Here is a 23,317-nt window from a genome sequence, read left to right on the forward strand (position 1 = left end):
TTTCTCCTGTCTCAGCCTGCAAGTGACCCACATTTACTTTTGCTAATCTTTCCTTTTTATATACCTATATAAACTTTTACAGTCTGTTTTATGTCTCTCGCTAGTTTACTTTCATTCTATTTTCCCTTCCTTTATCATCTTCTTGGTCCTCCTTTTCAGAATTCTAAATTCCTGTCAATCTTCAGGCTTACTGCTCTTTTTGGCAACATTATAAGCCTCTTCCTTTGATCGAATACTATCTTTAACTTCTCTTGTTAGCCACAGTTGGACCACTTTTTGTGCCATAAAGGAATGTATATTTGTTGCAAATTATATATTAATTCTTCAAATGCTAGTCATTGTTTGTCTTCCATCATACGTTTTAATGTAGTTTCCCAATCTACCTTAGCCAAACTCACCCATCATACCTACATAGTTTGTTTTGTTTAGATTTAAAACGCTAGTTTTAGAAATAACTAAATCACTTTCAAACTCAGTATAAAATTCTATCATATTATGGTCACTCTTCCCTAAAGGCCCCTTAACTACAAGGTTATTACTTAACTCTTTCTCATTGCACAATACTAGATCTAAAATAGACTATTCGCTAATTGGTTCCTCAATATACTGATCCAGAAAACTATCTTGTGTACATTCCATGAATTCATCCTCCACACTATTACAAATTTGGTTTGCCCAGTCTATATGTAGATTAAAGTTCTTCATGATTATTGTAGTGCCCTTGTTACATGAGCTCTAATATCCTTATTTACACTCTGCCCTACATTACAACTACTGTTTGGGAGTCTATAAACAATTCCCACCAATGTTTTCTGACCCTTGCTGTTTCTTAGCTCCAACCAACTTGATTCTACTTCTTTATTTTCAGAGCTGAGATCCTTTCTCTCTACTGTCTTTATCACATCCTGTACTATCACTGCGACCCCACCTCCTTTTCCATTTTGCCTATCTCTTCTAAAAGTTAAGTATCCTGGAATATTTAGTTCCCAACCATGGCCACTTTGCAACTATGTTTCTGTAATGGTTATTAGATCAAACGTATTAATTTCTATCTGTGCTATTAATTCACCTATTTGTTTGCAAATGCTTCACGCATTTAGATATTTTGCCTTTAACTTAGACTTTTTTCTATTTTTTCCTGATGTTATCTTAGATACTAATGCCTTATTACCTTTGTTACTCTCTCTGTCCCTTTCTGACCCACTCTGGAGCCTTGACATTTCTCATGCTGCTTTTAAATTTACTCTTTCCTGAATCTTTCCATCCCTCCTTCATTAGTTTAAAGCCCTGTCTCCGACCCTAGTTATTCGATTTGCCAGGACACTGGTCCCAGCCTGGTTTAAGTGAAGCCCGTCCCATCGGAAAAAGTCTTTATTTCACTAGTACTGGTGCCAGTGCCCCATAAACTGAAATCGCTTCCTCTCACACCACTCTTTGAGACATGCATTTAAACCTATAGGGCTAGACTTTGCACTTTGCTGCCTATCACCCCCAAAATGGGCGAAGTTCCAGCCTTGGTGATGTGTCAACCTTCATGATCACTGGCACATCGCCCATTTTTTGGATCGCGATTTTCGCCTCGGCGATAGGTCAGCGAAGTGAAATAGGCAAAGCAATACGCCAGCGATGTTATGTGGGCCTAGTGATAGGCCAGCGATGTGGAAGGCAAAAGCTTCTCCAGCAACGGCCTTCTGCACATTCAATTTTTTGTTTTGGTGGACAGCATTTCCCGTGTTTTGGGAGGTCCGGCGTCATCCACACATGCACAGAAGGCCGTTGCGGGGGGGTGGGGGGGAGCGGGGTGCGGGGGGGGGGGGGAGCGAGTGAGAGTGTGTGGAGAGAAAAAGGAGAGCAGGAAAGCGCGTGAGAGTGAAGAAAAAGAGGAAAAAGAGTTAAAGAAAAGAGATTAGCAGAGATTTTTAGAGATTTAAAAAAGAGATAAATAAAACATAAAAAGGGGAGAGATTTAAAAGATAAAAACATCAATAAAAGCTATATCGAACATCATGTCCTCATCGAATAGTGTGGAGGGGGATTGGAAAAGGGCAAGGCCTTTTTCCAACAAAGCCAACGAGGCTCTCGTCCAGGAGGTGCAATCCCGGTGGACCGAATTATCCCAGGGTGGAGTGGGAAAACTCCACCCCAGGCCTACAGAAAGATTTTGGCCCAAATATCGGACATTGTCTCCTCGGCGTCCCAGGAGACGAGGGGGTCTGACCAGTGCAGAAAACGCTGGAACAGCCTGGTGGCATCAGCAAGAGTAAGTACAGATTTTATATTGTATTGATGAAGATTGCAATTATAATTATAATAGTAAATCCGCTGGATTTAATTAATTGTTGTAAATGTTGTAAATTATTTACATACATACATACATACTATACATATATAAATGTATACATGCATACATACATATATAGATATATATATATATATATATATTCCCTGCTAGTGTCTGGACAGTGCTATGAACCTGTGCCCTTTTTAAATCTCTCTGGCTGCTGCAGTATAGAGAGATGTATGTGTCAAGCTGTAGCTCCTAAACACACTGAACTTTGTTACAACCGTGCATCAATTGTTGATCCTATTTGCATGTAACATTTGAAACTGTTGTGTTTCCATGATACTACCTCGTCAATTAGCTTATGCCATGCTCTTTTCATGGTTGCAGAAGAAGGTATCTAACAACCGCAGTGAGCAGAGGCACACCGGAGGGAGCACTGCTCAGCTGCAACCCCTCACTGATCTTGAGGAGCATGCAGCCGCGCTTGTGGGCCAGCAAAGTCAGTCGGCCATCACCCATTATGTGTTTCGTGAGTAATGTGTCAAACAGTTTTGTAATGTTAAGTAATGTAACATCCTGTAATTATAATGCAATATACGAATGATGTCATGTCATGTCATGCATGCAGCTTTGTGCTACTCTCAGGTTGACAACATAAGTAATAAGAGCTATCTGGCCATCTGTCCCGTTCTCTGTTCACTCCCCATAGACCCTCACTCCCTTATTCTGTCCATCTGCGACTGATGCAGCTGCGACAGCTTTCTGGGGCAGTGAAATCCACATGATGCATTAATGTGTAACATCTCTCATTCATGTGTACCCTTATGTTCTAATAAGCTCAATAAGCTGAAGTGAGCTTTGAAGGTCAACCAGCGATACCAGTGGAGATTGCACCTCAAAAAGGAGGAATGGGAGGAGGACGAGGAGATCACAGAACCAGAGGAGGAGGAGGAAAATTTGGATCCCACAGAGGGGGATGAACCTGCCGTCACCTTGGAGGTCTCAGTTGAGACAGAAGATTCACCGGGACCAAGTGGCGTGCAGTTGGCAACTCCAAGGCGCACTATAGTGCGCACACCGACCCCATGGAGGTCGGGACAGTGAGTTCAGCACTCGGCTCCTAGAGATGATCGGTTGGAGGGCTTGATCTCCCTGTGCGAGGAGACGGTCGCGATAAGTCGTGAGCATCTCCAGGCTTTTAACCAGTTCACGTGAGATTTTGCACAGGTGTCTGCTGAGCATATGGAGGTAGCGAGGATCATGGATTCATCGCCAGGCTGACTGTCCTCCCCAAGGCCCTCACCAGCTTCCTCCTCCTCATCCTGCTCCTTGTTGTCTGCCTCTTCCGCCTCCATTCTTTCTGGAGGTGGACCAGCAGCCCCATCTGGCATTTGTTGTCCTCTCCTTATAGCCAGGTTATGCAACATGCACACACCACAATAAACTCAGGGAGGTACTGTAGGCTGCCACCAGAGTGGTCCAGACATCTGGAGCGCTACTTGAGCACTCCAATTGTCTTTTTGACGATGTTGCATGTAGCTATGTGGCTTCTGTTATATATGTAAACTTGTATTTACTCTGTACAGCCATCAGAGGGCTCATCCCCTTGAGGCCCAAGGAATCCCATAATCCCTTGATAGCACAGGTATTTAAAGAGGCCTCAAAGGTTGGAGAGGCACTCTGGAGACCTGAAATAAAAGACTAAGGTCACACTTTACTTTGAACTCACAGTGTTCAGTCTGACTCTTTCTCCATACACTTCAACTGGCGATGAGATACAGATAAATGAACCGAAAGATGCAGAGAACAGTGGGCATCCTGGAGAAATTTTCGGAGGGAGATGATTGGGAAACTTTTGTGGAGCAACTCGACCAATACTTCGTGGCCAATGATCAAGATGGGGAAGAGAACACTGCCAAACGAAGGACGATCCTCCTCACCCTCTGTGGGGCACCAACGTATGGCCTCATGAAAAATCTGCGCACTCCAGCGAAATCCATGGAGAGATCATACAATGATTTGTGCACACTGGTCCGGCAGCATTTGAACCCAAAGGAAAGTGTTCCGATGGTGAGGTACCGGTTCTACACCAACAAAAGATCTGAAGGCCAGGAAGTGGCGAGTTATGTTGCCAAGCTTAGACGCCTTGCAGGACATTGTGAATTTGAAGGACATTTGAAGCACATGCTCAGAGACTTTTTCATACTTGGCATTGGTCACGAAACCATACTTCGCAAACTTTTGACTGTAGAGACCGCAACCTTGAGTAAGGCCATATCGATAGCCCAGGCATTTATTGCCACCAGTGACAATACTAAGCAAATCACTCAGCACACAAGTGCTGCTACAAGTACTGTGAACAAAGTGATGTTGTTTTCGAATCACAACATCCAGGGCAGGTCACACATGCCTGCAGCTGCATGTCTGCAGATGGCTCAGAGTCTACCATCAATGGTGATGAATACAAGGCCATTAAAACCTTGTTGGCGCGGCGGGGGTGATCATCATTTCCATTCATGCCGATTCAAGCGGTATGTTTGCAAGGGCTGTGGATCAATGGGACACCTCCAATATATATGCATGCAAGCTGCTAAACCTGTTAAACCTGCAAACCACCATGTTGCAGAGGAGGACAGATTAACGGAGGATCACGACGAACCAGAGCCTCAGACCGAGGAGGCAGAGGTACATGGGGTGCACACATTCACCACGAATTGTCCCCCGATAATGCTGAATGTTGAACTAAATGGACTCCCGTGTCAATGGAACTGAACATGAGCGCGAACCAGTCCATCATGGGTCAAAAGACATTCGAAAGGCTGTGGTGCAACTTCGATCAGCAGCAGCGATATTCCAGTGAAACATCAAAGCTTACTGAAGTTGGTCCCGCACATCGTGGTCTTCCAGGATGACATCTCGGTCACAGGTCGGAACACATCCAAGCATCTGCAGAACCTGGAGGAGGTTCTTAGTCGATTCAACCATGTGGGCCTCAGGTTAAAACGCTCGAAGTGCGTTTTCCTGGCGCCTGAAGTTGAGTTCTTGGGAAGGAGGATTGCGGCAGGCGGCATCAGGCCCAGCAATGCGAAAACGGAGGCAATTGAGACTGCACCGAGGCCATAGAACATGACGGAGCTGCGGTCATTTCTGGGACTCTTGAACTACTTTGGTAACTTCTTACCGGGTCTCAGCACACTGTTAGAACTACTACATGTCTTACTATGAAAAGGGAGAAATGAGTTTGAGGGAAAAGCCAAGAAAGTGCCTTTGTAAAAGCGAGAAAATTGTTATGCTCAAACAAATTGCTTGTGTTGTATGATCCATGTAAGCATTTGGTACTAGCATGTAATGTGTCGTCATATGGTGTCGGGTGTGTATTGCAACAAGCTAATGATTTTGGGAAACTGCAACCGGTTGCTTATGCATCCAGGAGTGTGTCTAAGGTTGAGAGAACGTACAGCATGATTGAGAAAGAAGCGTTAGCTTGTGTCGATGGGGTAAAGAAAATGCATCAATACCTGTTTGGGCTAAAATTCGAATTGGAAACTGACAATAAGCCACTTATATTCCTGTTTTCCGAGAGTAAAGGGATAAATACAAATGCATCGGCCCACATCCAGAGATGGCCGCTCACGTTGTCCGCATACAACTACACCATCCCCCACAGGCCAGGCACAGAAAACTGCGATGATGCTCTCAGTAGACTGCCATTGCCCACCACGGGGGTGGAAATAGCGCAGCCCGCAGATTTAGCCATGGTTATGGAAGCGTTTGAGAGTGAGCAATCACCCGCCACTTCCCAGAAGATCAAAACCTGGACGAGCCAGGACCCCTTATTATCCCTAGTCAAAAGCTGTGTGCTTCACGGGAGCTGGTCCAGTGTCCCAGTGGAAATGTAGGAAGAGATAACGCTGTTTCAGTGGCGTAAAGATGGAATGTTTATACAGGCAGACTGCCTTCTCTGGGGCAATCGTGTAGTGGTTCCCAAGAAAGGCAGAGACATCTTCATCAACGACCTCCACAGTACCCACCCTGGCATCGTAATGATGAAAGCGACAGTCGGATCCCATGTGTGGTGGCCCGGTATCGATGCGGACTTAGAGGCTTGCGTTCACTGAGGTAATACATGCTCGCAGTTGAGCAATGTACCCAGGGTGGCGTTGCTAAGTTTATGGTCTTGGCCCTCCAAACCGTGGTCTAGGGTACACATCGACTATGCAGGCCCGTTCTTGGGTAAAATATTCCTTGTAGTTGTAGATGCGTACTCCAAGTGGATTGAATGTGAGATAGTGTCGGCTAGCACATCCGCTGCCACTACTGAAAGCCTGCGGTCCATGTTTGTCACATACGGCCTACCCGATGTTCTGGTGAGCGACAACGGGCCATGTTTTACCAGTGCTGATTTCAAAGAATTCATGACCCGAAAGGGGATCAAACAGGTCACATCTGCCCCATTTAAACCAGCATCCAATGGTCAGGCAGAGAGAGCAGTGAAACCATCAAGCAAGGCTTGAACAGGGTAACTGAAGGCTCATTGCAGACCTGAGCCCCATGTTGTTGAGTCGACTAAGAACCTCCTCCAGGTTCTGCAGGTGCTCGACTATATTCCGACCTGTGACCAAGATGTCGTCCTGGAAGACCATGGTGTGTGGGACTGACTTCAGTAAACTTTCCATGTTTCTCTGGAATATCGCCGCCGCTGATCGGATTCCAAAGGGGCATCTGTTATAAACAAAAAGACCTTTGTGTGTGTTGATGCAGTTGAGGGCCTTTGATGATTCCTTCAGTTCCTGCTTCATGTAGGCTGAAGTCAGATCCAGCTTCGTGAACGTCATTCCTCCCGCCAGCATTGCAAAGAGGTCGTCGGCTTTTGGTAGTGGGTATTGGTCCTGCAGGGAGAAAAGATTGATAGTTGCTTTGTAATCACCACAGATTCTGACCATTGGACTGGCCCACTCTCTGAACTTGATCAGTGAAATGATGCCCTCTCGTTGCAGTCGGTCTAGCTCAAACTCTACCCTTTCTCTCATCATATACAGTGCTGCTGTCGCCTTGTGATGGATGGTTCGTGCCCCCGGAATTAGGTGCATCTGCACTTTTGCTCCTTGGCATTTCCTGATGCCTTTTTCGAACAGCGAAGGATATTTGTTTAAGACCTGGGCACACGAAGTTTCATCAGCGGGCGATTGTGTTCGGATGTTGTCCCAGTTCCAGCGTATCTTTCCCAGCCAGCTCCTGCCGAGCAGCGTGGGACCATCACCTGGTTCCACCCAGAGCGGTAGCATGTGCACTGCTCCATCGTAGGTGACCTTTATGGTTGCACTGGCGATTACAGGAATCAGTTCTTTAGTGTAAGTTCTTAGTTTCATGCGAACTGAAGTTAAGACTGTCCTTGAGGCCTTGTTGCACCTCAACCTTTCAAAAGTCTTTTTGCCCATGATGTACTGGCTTGTACCCGTGTCCAGTTCCAATGACACCGGGAGTCCATTTAGTTCAACATTCAGCATTATCGGGAGACAATTCGTGGTGATTGTGTGCACCCTATGTATCTCTGCCTCCTCGGTCTGAGGCTCTGTTTCATCGTGATCCTCCGTGGATCTGTCCTCCTCTGCAATGTGGTGGTTTGCAGGTTTAACAGGTTTAGCAGCTCACCTGCACACTCATTGGAGATGTCCCATTGTTCCACAGCCCTTGCAAATGTATCCTTTGAATCAACTTGAATGGAAACGATGATCACCCCCGCAGCGCCAACAAGGTGTTAATGGCCTTACATTCATCACACTTGATGGTGGACCCTAAGACATTTGCAGACGTGTAGCTGCAGGTATGTGTGACCTGCCCTGTACATTATGATTTGAAAACAACATCACTTTGTTCACAGTATTTGTACCAGCATTTGCGTGCTGAGGGATTTGCTCAGTACTGTCACTGGTGGCAATGAACACCTGGGCTATCATTGGGGTCTCTACAGTCAAAAGTTTGCGAAGTTTGGTTTCGTGGCCAATGCCAAGTACGAAAAAGTCTCTGAGTATATGCTCCAAATGTTCTTCAAATTCGCAATGTCCTGCAAGCCATCTTAGCTCGGCGACATAACTCGCCACTTCCTGGCCTTCAGATCTTTTGTACGTGTAGAACCGGTACCTCGCCATCAGAACGCTTTCCTTCGGGTTCAAATGCTCTCGGACCAGTGTGCACAAATCGTTGTATGATTTCTCCGTGGGTTTCGCTGGAGTGAGCAGATTCTTCATGAAGCCATACGTTGGTGCCCCACAGAGGGTGAGGAGGATCGCTCTACGTTTGGCAGCGCTCTCTTCCCCATCTAGCTCGTTGGCCATGAAGTATTGGTCGAGTCGCTCCACAAAAGTTTCCCAATCATCTCCCTACGAAAATTTCTCCAGGATGCCCACTGTTCTCTGCATCTTTGGTTTCACTATCTGTATCTCGTCGCCAGTTATTGTGTGTGAAGAAAGAGTCAGACTGAACACTGTGAGCTCAAAGTAAAGTGTGACCTTAGTCTTTTATTGCAGGTCTCCAGAGTGCCTCTCTAACCTGTGAAGCCTTCTTAAATACCTGTGCTCCCAAGGGATTATGGAATCTCTTAGGACTCCGGGGAATGAACCCTCTGGTGGCTGTACAGAGTGAATACATGGCCACATATATAACATATACCATAATAGCACAAATGTGTCATGCAAGATTGAAATCAATGATCCTGCATTTGTATTGAATTATGGACAAGGCCCCAAGTGGCTTCCCAGCACTGTCGTGGCTAAAGAGGGGAGCAGGGTGTTTCGGGTCAAACTTTCAAATGGAGTCATTCACCGGAAACACTTGGACCAAATCAAACTCAGATTCATGGACTATCCTGAGCAACCCACCTTGGACCCTACCTTTTTAAATCCCCCAACATACACACCAGTGGCAACCGGCACCACGCTTGACCACGAAGCCGAACCCATCTTCCACAGCAGCCCAGCAGGACCCAACAACCAGGCAGCCCAGCAAGGCCAGCTGCACAACAGCCCAGCGAGAGCCCAAGAAATGATTCAACAACACCAGTTTTCACACCGAGATGATCAATCAGGGCAAGAAGGGCCCCAGATCGACTCACATTATAAATAGTTACACTATTGACTTTGGGGAGGGGGGCAGTTATGTTATATATGTAAACCTGAATTTACTCTATACAGCCACCAGAGGGCTCATCCCCTGGAGTCCAAAGGGATCCCATAATCCCTTGGGAGCACAGGTATTTAAGGAGGCCTCACAGGTTGGAGATGCACTGTGGAGACCTGCAAGACTTTGTGCTCACAGTTTTCAGTCTGACTCTTTCTCCATACATAACAGCTCTGTTGTAACGCTTCTCGTCTTCCATCAGCGGATTACGCAGGAGGGTCATGAGCCAACTGGCAAGGCCATATCCTTTATCCCCTAGCATCCAACCATGACCTTCTGGCTGATTGACAAACAGGTCAGGGATAACACTCTCACGCAGGATGTGCGCATTATGGTTGCTGCCAGGAAATGTAACATTTACTGTCATGATTATTTGGTTGTGGTCAACAATGAGCTGCACATTCAGAGAGTGGAATCCCTTTTGGTTACGAAACACCTCCGGGTTCTGTAAAGGGGCTTTCAGTGCGATGTGCATGCAGTCTATTGCTCTCTGTTCCTTGGAGATGTTTGCTATTCTCGAGAAACCCAAAGCCCTCCTTGTTTGTGCCTCCTTGCTCATAGGGAAGCTTATAAAGTTCATCCTGTGAGTGTAAAGGACTTCAGTCACCTCTCGAATGGAGTAGTGTGTGGCATGCTGACAGACACCACAGATGTCGCCAGCTGAAGCCTGAAAGGACCCCGATGCATAGAAGGATAGTGCTTTACCTCAAAGGGCAGTGCGGTCCTGATGGCACTGGCAGGCTACAGATCCCCCTTGATGAGCTGGCATATCTCATCGATGACCTCCTTCCGGAAGCGCAGCCTCCTAAGACACGCGTTTTCAGACAAGTTGAGGTAAGATTGCTTTTCCCTGTACGTTCGTCGGCTGTACGTTTGCCTCCTAAACATAAAAAAAAACATAAGAATTAGGAACAGGAGTAGGCCATCTAGCCCCTCGAGCCTGCTCCGCCATTCAACAAGATCATCCTCTGCCTCCACATTACTCTGCCACCTCTTCGATTGACCCTTTCAGATGCCAGCGTGTGAGCAGTTACAAGTAATGGCAGAGAAGCTAAATGCCCCATCACTATCATTAATATTATTAAACTTGATATAAATGCCCTTTTGAGTAATAAAATGCCATATCTACTAAAATAAAAGCTAATATTATTATTAAATATAAATATAAATGTGAGTGGATCTAGCTGTAAAATACGTTAACTAACTCACAAATGAAGCCCTCTTGTTATGCAGCCTCCTCCCTTCCTCTGACATTCAAAATGGCATCCGTAGTGCCAAGCTATTCTCCAGCGATGTTCTCAGCGAGCAATCAGCCCGGTGATGTGCCAGCGATGTGTCGAAAGTTGCACCCGGCGATGTGTGGGCGATCACCTCTGCGATCACCTCGGCGATGTGAGCCGAAAGTTGGGGGGACAATTTTCCGACGATGTTCCAGCCTAACTTTCCACTTTTCAGTCAAAATGGGTGGTAGCAGGCCGTTATGGGCAATATATGGGTACTAGGCGAGCAATGTGAAGTGGAAAGTCTAGCCCAAAATCTGTTTGTTGCTGTGCCAACTTGCACGTGTCTCAGGTAACAATCCAGAGATTATTACCTTTAAAGTTCTGCTTTTTAATTTGGATCCCAGCTCCTCAAACTCCCTCAGCAGAACCTAATTTCTAGTTCTACCCATGTCATTGGTTCCTACATGGAGCATTACAAGTGGATCCTCCCCCTCCCACTCCAAGTTCTTCTCCAGCCACAAGGAGATATCCTTAACCCTAGCACCAGGCAGGCAACACAGCCTTCGGTACTCTCTGTTGTGGCTGCAGAGAACAGTATCTATTCCCTTGCCTATACTGTCGCCGGCCATTACCACATTCCTTTTTATTCTCTCCACTTGATTGGCCTCCTGTCCCATGGTGCTGTGGTCAGTTTGCCCATCCTCCCTGCAGTCATTATTCTCATCTCCACAGGCAGAACATACCTCGTACCTGTTGGACAAGGTCAAGGGCTGAGGCTCCTCCATCCCTATATCCTAGGTCCCCATACCTTCCTGACTCGCAGTCACACTTTCCTGTCCCTGACCATTGACTAACTCTAAAGTATTGCTTAACCTAAGGGGCGTGACAGCCTCCTAGAACAAAGTGTCCAGGTAACTCTCCCCTTCCCTGATGAATCGCAGCTCGGACTCAAGCCCAGCAGCTCTGAATGAAATTACTTGAGCTGCAGGCACTTACTGCAGATGTGGTTGTTCAGGATCTCATTGCTCTCCACCAACTCCCAATCTGCAGTTGCAACACACTACTTGCACTGCCATCTCTATCTAGCCTTAATTTATTTATATAATTAGGTACAGTATTTATTCAAATCATTATTTTACTTTTAATTTTTAGTTTTAATTAGTTAATTTAGTTTAAGTTAATAATTTGATAAAATTATAGTAGTTAATAATCTCCCACTTCTGAATTTATTTCACTTACCTAACCTCGACAGCAAAACAGCTGTAATATTCACCAACCAATCACTTACCTGCTGTCCTGTGATGACACTCTTTGTTTTTTGTTTTTAACTCACTCTTTATGTTGATGCTGCCACTCCTGCTCATGTCCACTGTGTCTTCGGCCTTCTCCTCTCCCACTCCTAATGTTGCTGCCGCCACTCCCGCTCATATCCATTGTCCTGCTTTAAAGGCCTTCTGCTCATAACACTTGCTCGTAGTAATGGGGGCTCTACTTGCAGTTCACCACAGCTTGAGTATCTTCAGGAGAGGGAACTGAGGCAGCGAAGAAGAACAGAATATACTCACAGAGGGAGGAGGAGGAGGGCCAGGAGGGCTTTCAGCAGGAGGACTTGCCCACCTAGGGTCTTCCAAGAGCACTTGTCTTACCTCTACTTATGTGAGGAGCGGTGTATTAGGAGGCTCCAGATTACTAAGGAGGTGGTCACAGAACTCTACCACCTCTTGCAATCAGATCTGTGGACCTAGACGGCCCAGCTATAGACTGCACCACATCGGCACAGGAGACAGCAGTCTTGGCTGGCTGGCAGATAGACAGCTGCAAGGGAAATAGCGGAGAGGCAGTGGTGAAAGTAGGAATGCTGTCATCCTGAGAGAGAAAAATAAGCTCTTGCACCACAGCATGCAGGTACAGCAGGCGGTTAAGAAAGCAAATGGCATGTTGGCCTTCATAGCGAGGGGATTTGAGTACAGAGGCAGGGAGGTGTTGCTACAGTTGTACAGGGCCTTGGTGAGGCCACACCTGGAGTATTGTGTACAGTTTTGGTCTCCTAACTTGAGGAAGGACATTCTTGCTATTGAGGGAGTGCAGCGAAGATTCACCAGACTGATTCCCGGGATGGCGGGACTGACCTATCAAGAAAGACTGGATCAACTGGGCTTGTATTCACTGGAGTTCAGAAGAATGAGAGGGGACCTCATAGAAACGTTGAAAATTCTGACGGGTTTCGACAGGTTAGATGCAGGAAGAATGTTCCCAATGTTGGGGAAGTCCAGAACCAGGGGTCACAGTCTAAGGATAAGGGGTAAGCCATTGAGGACTGAGATGAGGAGAAACTTCTTCACCCAGAGAGTGGTGAACCTGTGGAATTCTCTTCCATAGAAAGTAGTTGAGGCCAATTCACTAAATATATTCAAAAGGGAGTTAGATGAAGTCCTTACAACTAGGGGGATCAAGGGGTATGGCGAGAAAGCAGGAAGGGGCTACTGAAGTTGCGTGTTCAGCCATGAACTCATTGAATGGCGGTGCAGGCTAGAAGGGCTGAATGGCCTACTCCTGCACCTATTTTCTATGTTTCTATGTGACCCACTACCACACCCCCAGGGCGACACTTCAGCAAGCTGTTGAAGACAGATTACTGGCTTGTTATGACACCCTGCGAGGTCCTTTCTGGACTCATAAGCCCAGTGATGATGACACAGTCTGAGCTTGTGTGGCAGCAAGCTGAGCCGACAGCGGAGCAGTCTGTGCTTCCACTGCAGCACTGAGACATTAGATCGCTTCCACCAATGCAGCAATGAAAGCCGTGACGTTGCCCATCACACGCAGCATCATGGTTGGGATCACAAGGTCTCTCCTGGAGTTGGCTATCAATTCCACCCTGGCAATCATGGGCTCCAAGCTCCATGCAAATTCCCATCCAATGTTAGAGCCGGACTCCACCATGCTCCTTGACACTGACAAGAGGCTATATAGCAGGCTTGCTCTTGAACCTAGCATTTCCATGTGCATGCCCATCATCCTTCTTTCGAAGGCCACCCCATCGAGGTCATCATCTGAGTCCTGTGCAGCAGAACTCGTGCAAAAACTCAGCCTCCAGGGAGCTGACACCCAAGCTATCCTTTATCCCAATGTCATGGCTTCCATTGCTGCACTCGTGGAAGCGATCCAACGTCTCAATGTTGCAGTGAAAGCCCAGACTGCTTCACTGCCACGCAAGCTCAGACTGCTGTCATCATCACCCTGGGCTACAGCCCATTTGTGCCCAGTGGCTCCTCCTCCGCTTCCTCTTCCTCCTTCCCCTCCCCTTCCTCCCCCATCCCCTACCCCTCCCATTTCCCCCTCCTCCCCTCCCCCTCCTCCCCATCCCCTACCCCTCCCATTTCCCCCTCCTCCCCTCCTCCTCCCCCCTCCTCCTACTCCCCCCTCCCCTCTCCCCCTCCTCCTCCCCCTCCCTCTCCCCACCCCTCCTCCCCCTCCCCTCCCCCTTCCCCAACCCCTCTCCTCCTCCACTTCCTCCCCATCTCCTCCTCCTCCTCATCCTCCTACTAATTTTAATTTGGGGATTTTAAAAGATTACTTTGTTGAGAAAAGTTTGAAAAAGAGGTCCTAAGACTTTAGACCTTTAAGGTGGTAATAAGCTAGCTTTGGTGTTATTTCCCCATAATAATCAATTTGTCAGAGTATTGCTGTAGTCAATAAACACTTCACCGGGAAATTCTTTGATCTCTTTCTAGTTGTGAACAGCAAGCGACATAATATACAAATATGTAATTTAATCAGTGAAGTTTTTTGAAATAGAATACTGTGAGGCTCCACAAGGGTGGCAGAAAGATGAAATGCAAGAAAAGTCATTCGCAGTGATCCGTTCGAGTCAAGCAAGCTGACTCACTGATGTGTGGAAGTGTAGTGTGTGCATTATTTTGTATTATTATGTGAAAACAAACTGTATAATTGGAATAAGAGAGACTGATCATAACTGTTGTTCTGTATGCTACTGTGAAAAAAACTGACATAAATTTGTATCAACGTTCATCTCATTAATGTTGATCCAGTTCATCATTGGAGATATTGAAGAAGTACATGAGTACTTGGATCAGACCACAAGGGGATACTATTGTTACAACCTGGGCTCAATCTGCCATGCACATAGATATAGGGCAGTGTGAGCTAACTTCCATAAAAATAAAATGCTCATTTCATTTACAAGGATGACTGATACGGCTGTGTTTTCCTGTAGACTTGTGCCATTGTAATTGCGTATCTCTGTCTAGAGTCCATTGAATGGTGCAAATGAAAGAACAAATTATGGCGCAAGTGACTTGTACAATGACTTATGCCACTCCAGAATTTTCTGGAACTTCTTCACCACTCCACCGTTATTCTCACTGAAACAGTGATAAGTTTATTATCATAGCTCCACCCCTCCATTAAAATCAATGACGATCGGAGATTTCTATGAATTACCGCTACTTTTATCATTTTGCCATTTAGACAGAGGCTCTGAGACTTTAGATCGTTAAGAGTGATGATAGTGCTGGTAAGTCCTCCGTTTCCTTTAAACATTTTTTCCAATGCTCGGATAAATTATTTATCATCAGCTTTAGCAGTTTTATCCAGAAGCATTGCATCTGCAGCTAAAGAACAGTGCTTAGCGTGTTTTCTGAGAAGCAATTGAGAATATTAATATTTGCTTTATCTAATGTTATGAGCGAGTGAGACACCAGTTTGATTTACTCTGCAGCCAGTCAGCAAACACCCTGAGGATGTATATTTGTCACCCACCACTTTCCTTTTCAAACAATCCAATCACGAATACCTGACTTTGAACTAAACTCTACAATGAGGCAGGTCAAATGGATGAAAAGGCAGTGCACAGAGAATTATTTGAATGCAGTCATCTTAATCAGATTATATATTTAAAATCAAAGATATTCTTTCTATGGTTAAAACACCCAGTCAAAACATTATTTAAGCCATTTACTATAGGAAAAGACATGCAAACAATTGTGTGTGGAAAACAGCAGCAAAATCAAATTGATCTGAATGAAGAGCCTCACATGAACTATCAGAACAATTGCAGCTTGAACAATTGTCATTGACAGCACAATAAAAGTAGTAATCATTGCAATATTGGTTACATCCCATCCGGGATAAAAAGGTCTAATTCAACCTTTATCAGGGAGATATAAATATGGAGCATTGTTACATGTACTAACCAATCCTACTGGCATGGCCACTCTCTTTAAAAGGTCTGCGATTTGCAAGTGCTATTGGAATATTTTTCTAAAATTACTTTCTCCCTGACAGCAGAGAATTGCTTAGCTTGGAAAATAAAAATTATTTTCCAATAAGGCATGCCAAACTCTACCAAGCTCAAGAATAAATGCACGTTGCAAAATATTAACCAATGTTTTGATCAGATATGTTAAATCGCATGATGAATGATTCAAAGCTTTGCTCCAAAATGAACCCAAAATATCAGTCAACGTCCAACCCTTCTATACTTGCAAGTACTAAAAGCTGATAATAGAAAACATAGGCCGTAGATGGTGCCATTTCTGATTCATCATCATCATCATCATCATCATCATCATCATCATAGGTGGTCCCTCGGAGTCGAGGATGATTTGTTTCCATATTAAAAATGAGTACTCAGAGGACTGATGAACTCATTTTAAGTGGTGGAAGATGCCTGTGCGTGAATTCTTTTAATGCGGGATGGATGTTATACATCAGCCACCACACGGGCTTGATGGAGCAACGTCTTGGTCCAGTGGCAAGAGGATCCAAGACGACTGGAGACCAGGCTCCGCCGCATGTGCCAATACATACACACAAACTCAAACATACTCCCATTGTCCTCATTCCTTTCTCCTTCCTTTACATGGAATTCATAGTATGCAATGTGAGCCTCAAAACCTCACAGCCTTGCTGTTGGCCCATGCTGCGCCTTCCATTGGTCTTGTCCATGCTGCTCCACCTCTGGACTCCGACCTCTCCACTCCTCCATGTCTCGTCCATCCTCTCCTCTCCACTTCCGATCTCCGGACCTCGCCGGTCCCGACCTCCGCTCCTCGCTGATCCCGACCTCCACTCCTCGTCGGTAACTCCCTCCGCTCCTCCCCAATACCGACCTCTGCTCCACGCCACATCCGACCTCCGCTCCTCGCCGCTTCTTACCTTTGACCCTCCCCAATTCCAACCTCCGCTCCTTGCTGCTTCCGACCTCCGCTGCTCGCCGCTTCCGAATTCCGCTCCTCGCCGCTTACGACCTCTACTCCTCGTCAGTCCCGACCTCCGCTCCTCGCCGCTTCCGACCTCCGCTCCTCGCCGCTTCTTACCTTTGACCCTCCCCAATTCTGACCTCTGCTCCACGCCACATCCGACCTCCGCTCCTCGCCGCTTCTTACCTTTGACCCTCCCCAATTCCGACCTCCGCTCCTTGCTGCTTCCGACCTCCGCACCTCACTGCTTCCGACCTCCGCACCTCGCCGCTTCCGACCTCCGCTCCTGGCCGCTTCCGACTTCCGCTCCTCGCCGCTTCCGACTTCCGCTCCTCGCCGCTTCCGACTTCCGCTCCTCGCCGCTTCCGACCTCCGCTCCTCGCCGATCCCGACCTCCGCTCCTCGCCGCTTCCGACCTCCGCTCCTCGCCGCTTCCGACCTCCGCTCCTCGCCGCTTCCGACCTCCGCTCCTCGATGCTTCCGACCTCTGCTCCTTGCCGCTTCCGACCTCTGCTCCTCGCCGTTTCCGACCTCTGCTCCTCGCCGCTTCCGACCTCTCGACCCTCGCCGCTTCCGACCTCCGCCCCTCACCACTTCCGACCTCCGCCCCTCGCCGCCTCCGCCCCTCGTCGCTTCCGACCTCGGCCCTCGACGCTTCCGACCTCCGCCCCTCACCGCTTCCAACCTCCACCCCTCGCCGCCTCCGCCCCTCACCGCTTCCGACCTCCGCTCCTCGCCGCTTCCGACCTCCGCCCCTCACCGCTTCCGACCTCCGCCCCTCACCGCTTCCGACCTCCAACCCTCACCGCTTCCGACCTCCAACCCTCACCGCTTCCGACCTCTGCCCCACGCCGCTTCCGAACTCCGACCCTCACCGCTTCCGACCTCCAACCCTCACCGCTTCCGACTCCAACCCTCACCGCTTCCGACCTCCAACCCTCACCGCTCCGACCTCCGCCTCACGCCGCTTCCGACCTCCCGCCCCACGCCGCTTCCGACCTCCGCCCCTCACCGCTTCCGACCTCTGCCCCACGCCAGCTTCCGAACTCCGACCCTCACCGCTTCCGACCTCCGCCCCCTCACCTCTGCTCCTTGCTGCTTCCGACCTCCGCTCCTCGCCGCTTCCGACCTCCGCTCCTTGTTGCTTCCGACCTCCGCTCCTCACTGCTTCCGACCTCCGCTCCTCGCTGCTTCCAACCTCTGCTGCTTGTTGCTTCCGACCTCCGCTCCTCGCTGCTTCCGACCTCCGCTCCTTGCTGCTTCCGACCTCCGCTCCTCGCTGCTTCCGACCTCCGCTCCTTGCTGCTTCCGACCTCCGCTCCTCACTGCTTCCAACCTCCGCTCCTTGTTGCTTCCGACCTCCGCTCCTCGCTGCTTCCGACCTCCGCTCCTCGCTGCTTCCGACCTCCGCTCCTCGCTGCTTCCAACCTCTGCTGCTTGTTGCTTCCGACCTCCGCTCCTCGCTGCTTCCGACCTCCGCTCCTCGCTGCTACCGACCTCCGCTCCTCACTGCTACCGACCTCCGCTCCTCGCTGCTTCCGACCTCCGCTGCTCGCTGCTTCCGACCTCCGCTCCTCGCTGCTTCCGACCTCCGCTCCTCGCTGCTTCCGACCTCCGCTCCTCGCTGCTTCCGACCTCCGCTCCTCGCTGCTTCCGACCTCCGCTCCTCGCTGCTTCCGACCTCCGCTCCTCGCTGCTTCCGACCTCCGCTCCTCGCTGCTTCCGACCTCCGCTCCTCGCTGCTTCCGACCTCTGCTGCTTGTTGCTTCCGACCTCTGCTCCTCGCTGCTTCCGACCTCCGCTCCTCACCGCTTCCGACCTCCGCTCCTTGCAGCTTCCGACCTCCGCTCGTCGCTGCTTCCGACCTCTGCTGCTTGTTGCTTCCGTCTTCTGCTCCTTGCCGCTTCCGACCTCCGCTCCTCGCCGCTTCTTACCTTTGACCCTCCCCAATTCCGACCTCCGCTCCTCGCCGCTTCCGACCTCCGCTCCTCGCCGCTTCCGACCTCTGCCCCTCGCCGCTTCCGACCTCCGCTCCTCGCCGCTTCTTACCTTTGACCCTCCCCAATTCCGACCTCCGCTCCTTGCAGCTTCCGACCTCCGCTCGTCGCTGCTTCCGACCTCTGCTGCTTGTTGCTTCCGTCTTCTGCTCCTTGCCGCTTCCGACCTCCGCTCCTCGCCGCTTCTTACCTTTGACCCTCCCCAATTCCGACCTCCGCTCCTCGCCGCTTCCGACCTCTGCCCCTCGCCGCTTCCGACCTCCGCTCCTCGCCGCTTCCGACCTCCGCTCTTCGCTGCTTCCGACCTCCGCTCCTCGCCGCTTCCGACCTCCGCTCCTCGCCGCTTCCGACCTCCGCTCCTCGCCGCTTCCGACCTCCCCTCCTCGCCGCTTCCGACCTCCCCTCCTCGCCGCTTCCGACTTCCCCTCCTCGCCACTTCCGACCTCCGCTCCTCGCCGCTTCCGACCTCCCCTCCTCGCCGCTTCCGACCTCCCCTCCTCGCCGCTTCCGACCTCCGCTCCTCGCCGCTTCCGACCTCCGCTCCTCGCCGCTTCCGACCTCCCCTCCTCGCCGCTTCCGACCTCCGCTCCTCGCCGCTTCCGACCTCCGCTCCTCGCCGCTTCCGACTTCCCCTCCTCGCCACTTCCGACCTCCGCTCCTCGCCGCTTCCGACCTCCGCTCCTCGCCGCTTCCGACCTCCGCTCCTCGCCGCTTCCGACCTCCGCTCCTCGCCGCTTCCGACCTCCCCTCCTCGCCGCTTCCGACCTCCCCTCCTCGCCGCTTCCGACCTCCGCTCCTCGCCGCTTCCAACCTCTGCTGCTTGTTGCTTCCGACCTCTGCTCCTTGCCGCATCCGACCTTCGCTCCTTGCTGCTTCCGACCTCCGCTCCTTGCTGTTCTTACCTTTGACCCTCCCCAATTCCGATCTCCGCTCCTTACTGCTTCCGACCTCTGCTCCTCGCCAGTCCCGACCTCCGCTCCTCGCCGCTTCCGACCTCTGCTCCTCGCCGCTTCCGACCTCCGCTCCTCACTGCTTTCGACCTCCGCTCCTCACTGCTTCCGACCTCTGCTCCTCGCCGCTTCCGACCTCCGCTCCTCGCTGCTTCCGACCTCTGCTGCTTGTTGCTTTCGACCTCCACTCCTCGCTGCTTCCGACCTCCGCTCCTCGCTGCTTTCGACCTCCGCTCCTCGCTGCTTCCGACCTCCGCTCCTCGCTGCTTTCGACCTCCGCTCCTCGCTGCTTTCGACCTCCGCTCCTCGCTGCTTTCGACCTCCGCTCCTCGCCGCTTTCGACCTCCGCTCCTCGCCGCTTCCGACCTCCGCTCCTCACTGCTTTCGACCTCCGCTCCTCGCTGCTTCCGACCTCTGCTGCTTGTTGCTTCCGACCTCCGCTCCTCGCTGCTTCCGACCTCCGCTCCTCGCTGCTTCCGACCTCCGCTCCTCGCTGCTTCCGACCTCTGCTGCTTGTTGCTTCCGACCTCCGCTCCTCGCTGCTTCCGACCTCCGCTCCTCGCTGCTTCCGACCTCCGCTCCTCGCCGCTTCCGACCTCCGCTCCTCACTGCTTTCGACCTCCGCTCCTCGCTGCTTTCGACCTCCGCTCCTCGCTGCTTTCGACCTCCGCTCCTCGCTGCTTTCGACCTCCGCTCCTCGCCGCTTCCGACCTCTGCTCCTCACTGCTTTCGACCTCTGCTCCTCACTGCTTTCGACCTCCGCTCCTCACTGCTTTCGACCTCCACTCCTCGCTGCTTCCGACCTCTGCTGCTTGTTGCTTCCGACCTCCGCTCCTCACTGCTTTCGACCTCCGCTCCTCGCTGCTTCCGACCTCCGCTCCTCGCTGCTTCCAACCTCCGCTCCTCGCTGCTTCCAACCTCTGCTGCTTGTTGCTTCCGACCTCCGCTCCTCGCTGCTTCCGACCTCCGCTCCTCGCTGCTTCCGACCTCCGCTCCTCGCTGCTTCCGACCTCCGCTCCTCGCTGCTTCCGACCTCCGCTCCTCGCTGCTTCCGACCTCCGCTCCTCGCTGCTTCCGACCTCCGCTCCTCGCTGCTTCCGACCTCCGCTCCTCGCTGCTTCCGACCTCCGCTCCTCGCTGCTTCCGACCTCCGCTCCTCGCTGCTTCCGACCTCCGCTCCTCGCTGCTTCCGACCTCCGCTCCTCGCTGCTTCCAACCTCTGCTGCTTGTTGCTTCCGACCTCTGCTCCTTGCTGCTTCCGACCTCCGCTCCTCACCGCTTCCGACCTCCGCTCCTTGCAGCTTCCGACCTCCGCTCGTCGCTGCTTCCGACCTCTGCTGCTTGTTGCTTCCGTCTTCTGCTCCTTGCCGCTTCCGACCTCCGCTCCTCGCCGCTTCCGACCTCCGCTCCTCGCCGCTTCCGACCTCTGCCCCTCGCCGCTTCCGACCTCCCCTCCTCGCCGCTTCCGACCTCCGCTCCTCGCCGCTTCCGACCTCCGCTCTTCGCCGCTTCCGACCTCCGATCCTCGCCGCTTCCGACCTCCCCTCCTCGCCGCTTCCGACCTCCGCTCCTCGCCGCTTCCGACCTCCGCTCCTCGCCGCTTCCGACTTCCCCTCCTCGCCACTTCCGACCTCCGCTCCTCGCCGCTTCCGACCTCCGCTCCTCGCCGCTTCCGACCTCCGCTCCTCGCCGCTTCCGACCTCCGCTCCTCGCCGCTTCCGACCTCCGCTCCTCGCCGCTTCCGACCTCCCCTCCTCGCCGCTTCCGACCTCCCCTCCTCGCCGCTTCCGACCTCCGCTCCTCGCCGCTTCCAACCTCTGCTGCTTGTTGCTTCCGACCTCTGCTCCTTGCCGCATCCGACCTTCGCTCCTTGCTGCTTCCGACCTCCGCTCCTTGCTGTTCTTACCTTTGACCCTCCCCAATTCCGATCTCCGCTCCTTACTGCTTCCGACCTCTGCTCCTCGCCAGTCCCGACCTCCGCTCCTCGCCAGTCCCGACCTCCGCTCCTCGCCGCTTCCGACCTCTGCTCCTCGCCGCTTCCGACCTCCGCTCCTCACTGCTTTCGACCTCCGCTCCTCACTGCTTCCGACCTCTGCTCCTCACTGCTTCCGACCTCTGCTCCTCGCCGCTTCCGACCTCCGCTCCTCGCCGCTTCCGACCTCTGCTCCTCGCCGCTTCCGACCTCCGCTCCTCACTGCTTTCGACCTCCGCTCCTCACTGCTTCCGTCCTCTGCTCCTCGCCGCTTCCGACCTCTGCTCCTCGCCGCTTCCGACCTCCGCTCCTCACTGCTTTCGACCTCCGCTCCTCACTGCTTTCGACCTCCACTCCTCGCTGCTTCCGACCTCTGCTGCTTGTTGCTTCCGACCTCCGCTCCTCGCTGCTTTCGACCTCCGCTCCTCGCCGCTTCCGACCTCCGCTCCTCACTGCTTTCGACCTCCGCTCCTCGCCGCTTCCGACCTCCGCTCCTCACTGCTTTCGACCTCCGCTCCTCGCCGCTTTCGACCTCCGCTCCTCACTGCTTCCGTCCTCTGCTCCTCGCCGCTTCCGACCTCTGCTCCTCGCCGCTTCCGACCTCCGCTCCTCACTGCTTTCGACCTCCGCTCCTCACTGCTTTCGACCTCCACTCCTCGCTGCTTCCGACCTCTGCTGCTTGTTGCTTCCGACCTCCGCTCCTCGCTGCTTTCGACCTCCGCTCCTCGCCGCTTCCGACCTCCGCTCCTCACTGCTTTCGACCTCCGCTCCTCGCCGCTTCCGACCTCCGCTCCTCACTGCTTTCGACCTCCGCTCCTCACTGCTTTCGACCTCTGCTGCTTGTTGCTTCCGACCTCCGCTCCTCGCTGCTTTCGACCTCCGCTCCTCGCTGCTTTCGACCTCCGCTCCTCGCCGCTTCCGACCTCCGCTCCTCACTGCTTTCGACCTCTGCTCCTCACTGCTTTCGACCTCCGCTCCTCACTGCTTTCGACCTCCACTCCTCGCTGCTTCCGACCTCTGCTGCTTGTTGCTTCCGACCTCCGCTCCTCACTGCTTTCGACCTCCGCTCCTCGCTGCTTCCGACCTCCGCTCCTCGCTGCTTCCAACCTCCGCTCCTCGCTGCTTCCAACCTCTGCTGCTTGTTGCTTCCGACCTCTGCTCCTCGCTGCTTCCGACCTCCGCTCCTCGCTGCTTCCGACCTCCGCTCCTCGCTGCTTCCGACCTCCGCTCCTCGCTGCTTCCGACCTCCGCTCCTCGCTGCTTCCGACCTCCGCTCCTCGCTGCTTCCGACCTCCGCTCCTCGCTGCTTCCGACCTCCGCTCCTCGCTGCTTCCGACCTCCGCTCCTCGCTGCTTCCGACCTCCGCTCCTCGCTGCTTCCGACCTCCGCTCCTCGCTGCTTCCGACCTCCGCTCCTCGCCGCTTCCGTCCTCCGCTCCTCGCCGCTTCCAACCTCTGCTGCTTGTTGCTTCCGACCTCTGCTCCTTGCCGC

Source organism: Pristiophorus japonicus, chromosome 1 (genome assembly GCF_044704955.1).
Source record: "Pristiophorus japonicus isolate sPriJap1 chromosome 1, sPriJap1.hap1, whole genome shotgun sequence".
Taxonomy (NCBI): Eukaryota; Metazoa; Chordata; class Chondrichthyes; family Pristiophoridae; genus Pristiophorus; species Pristiophorus japonicus.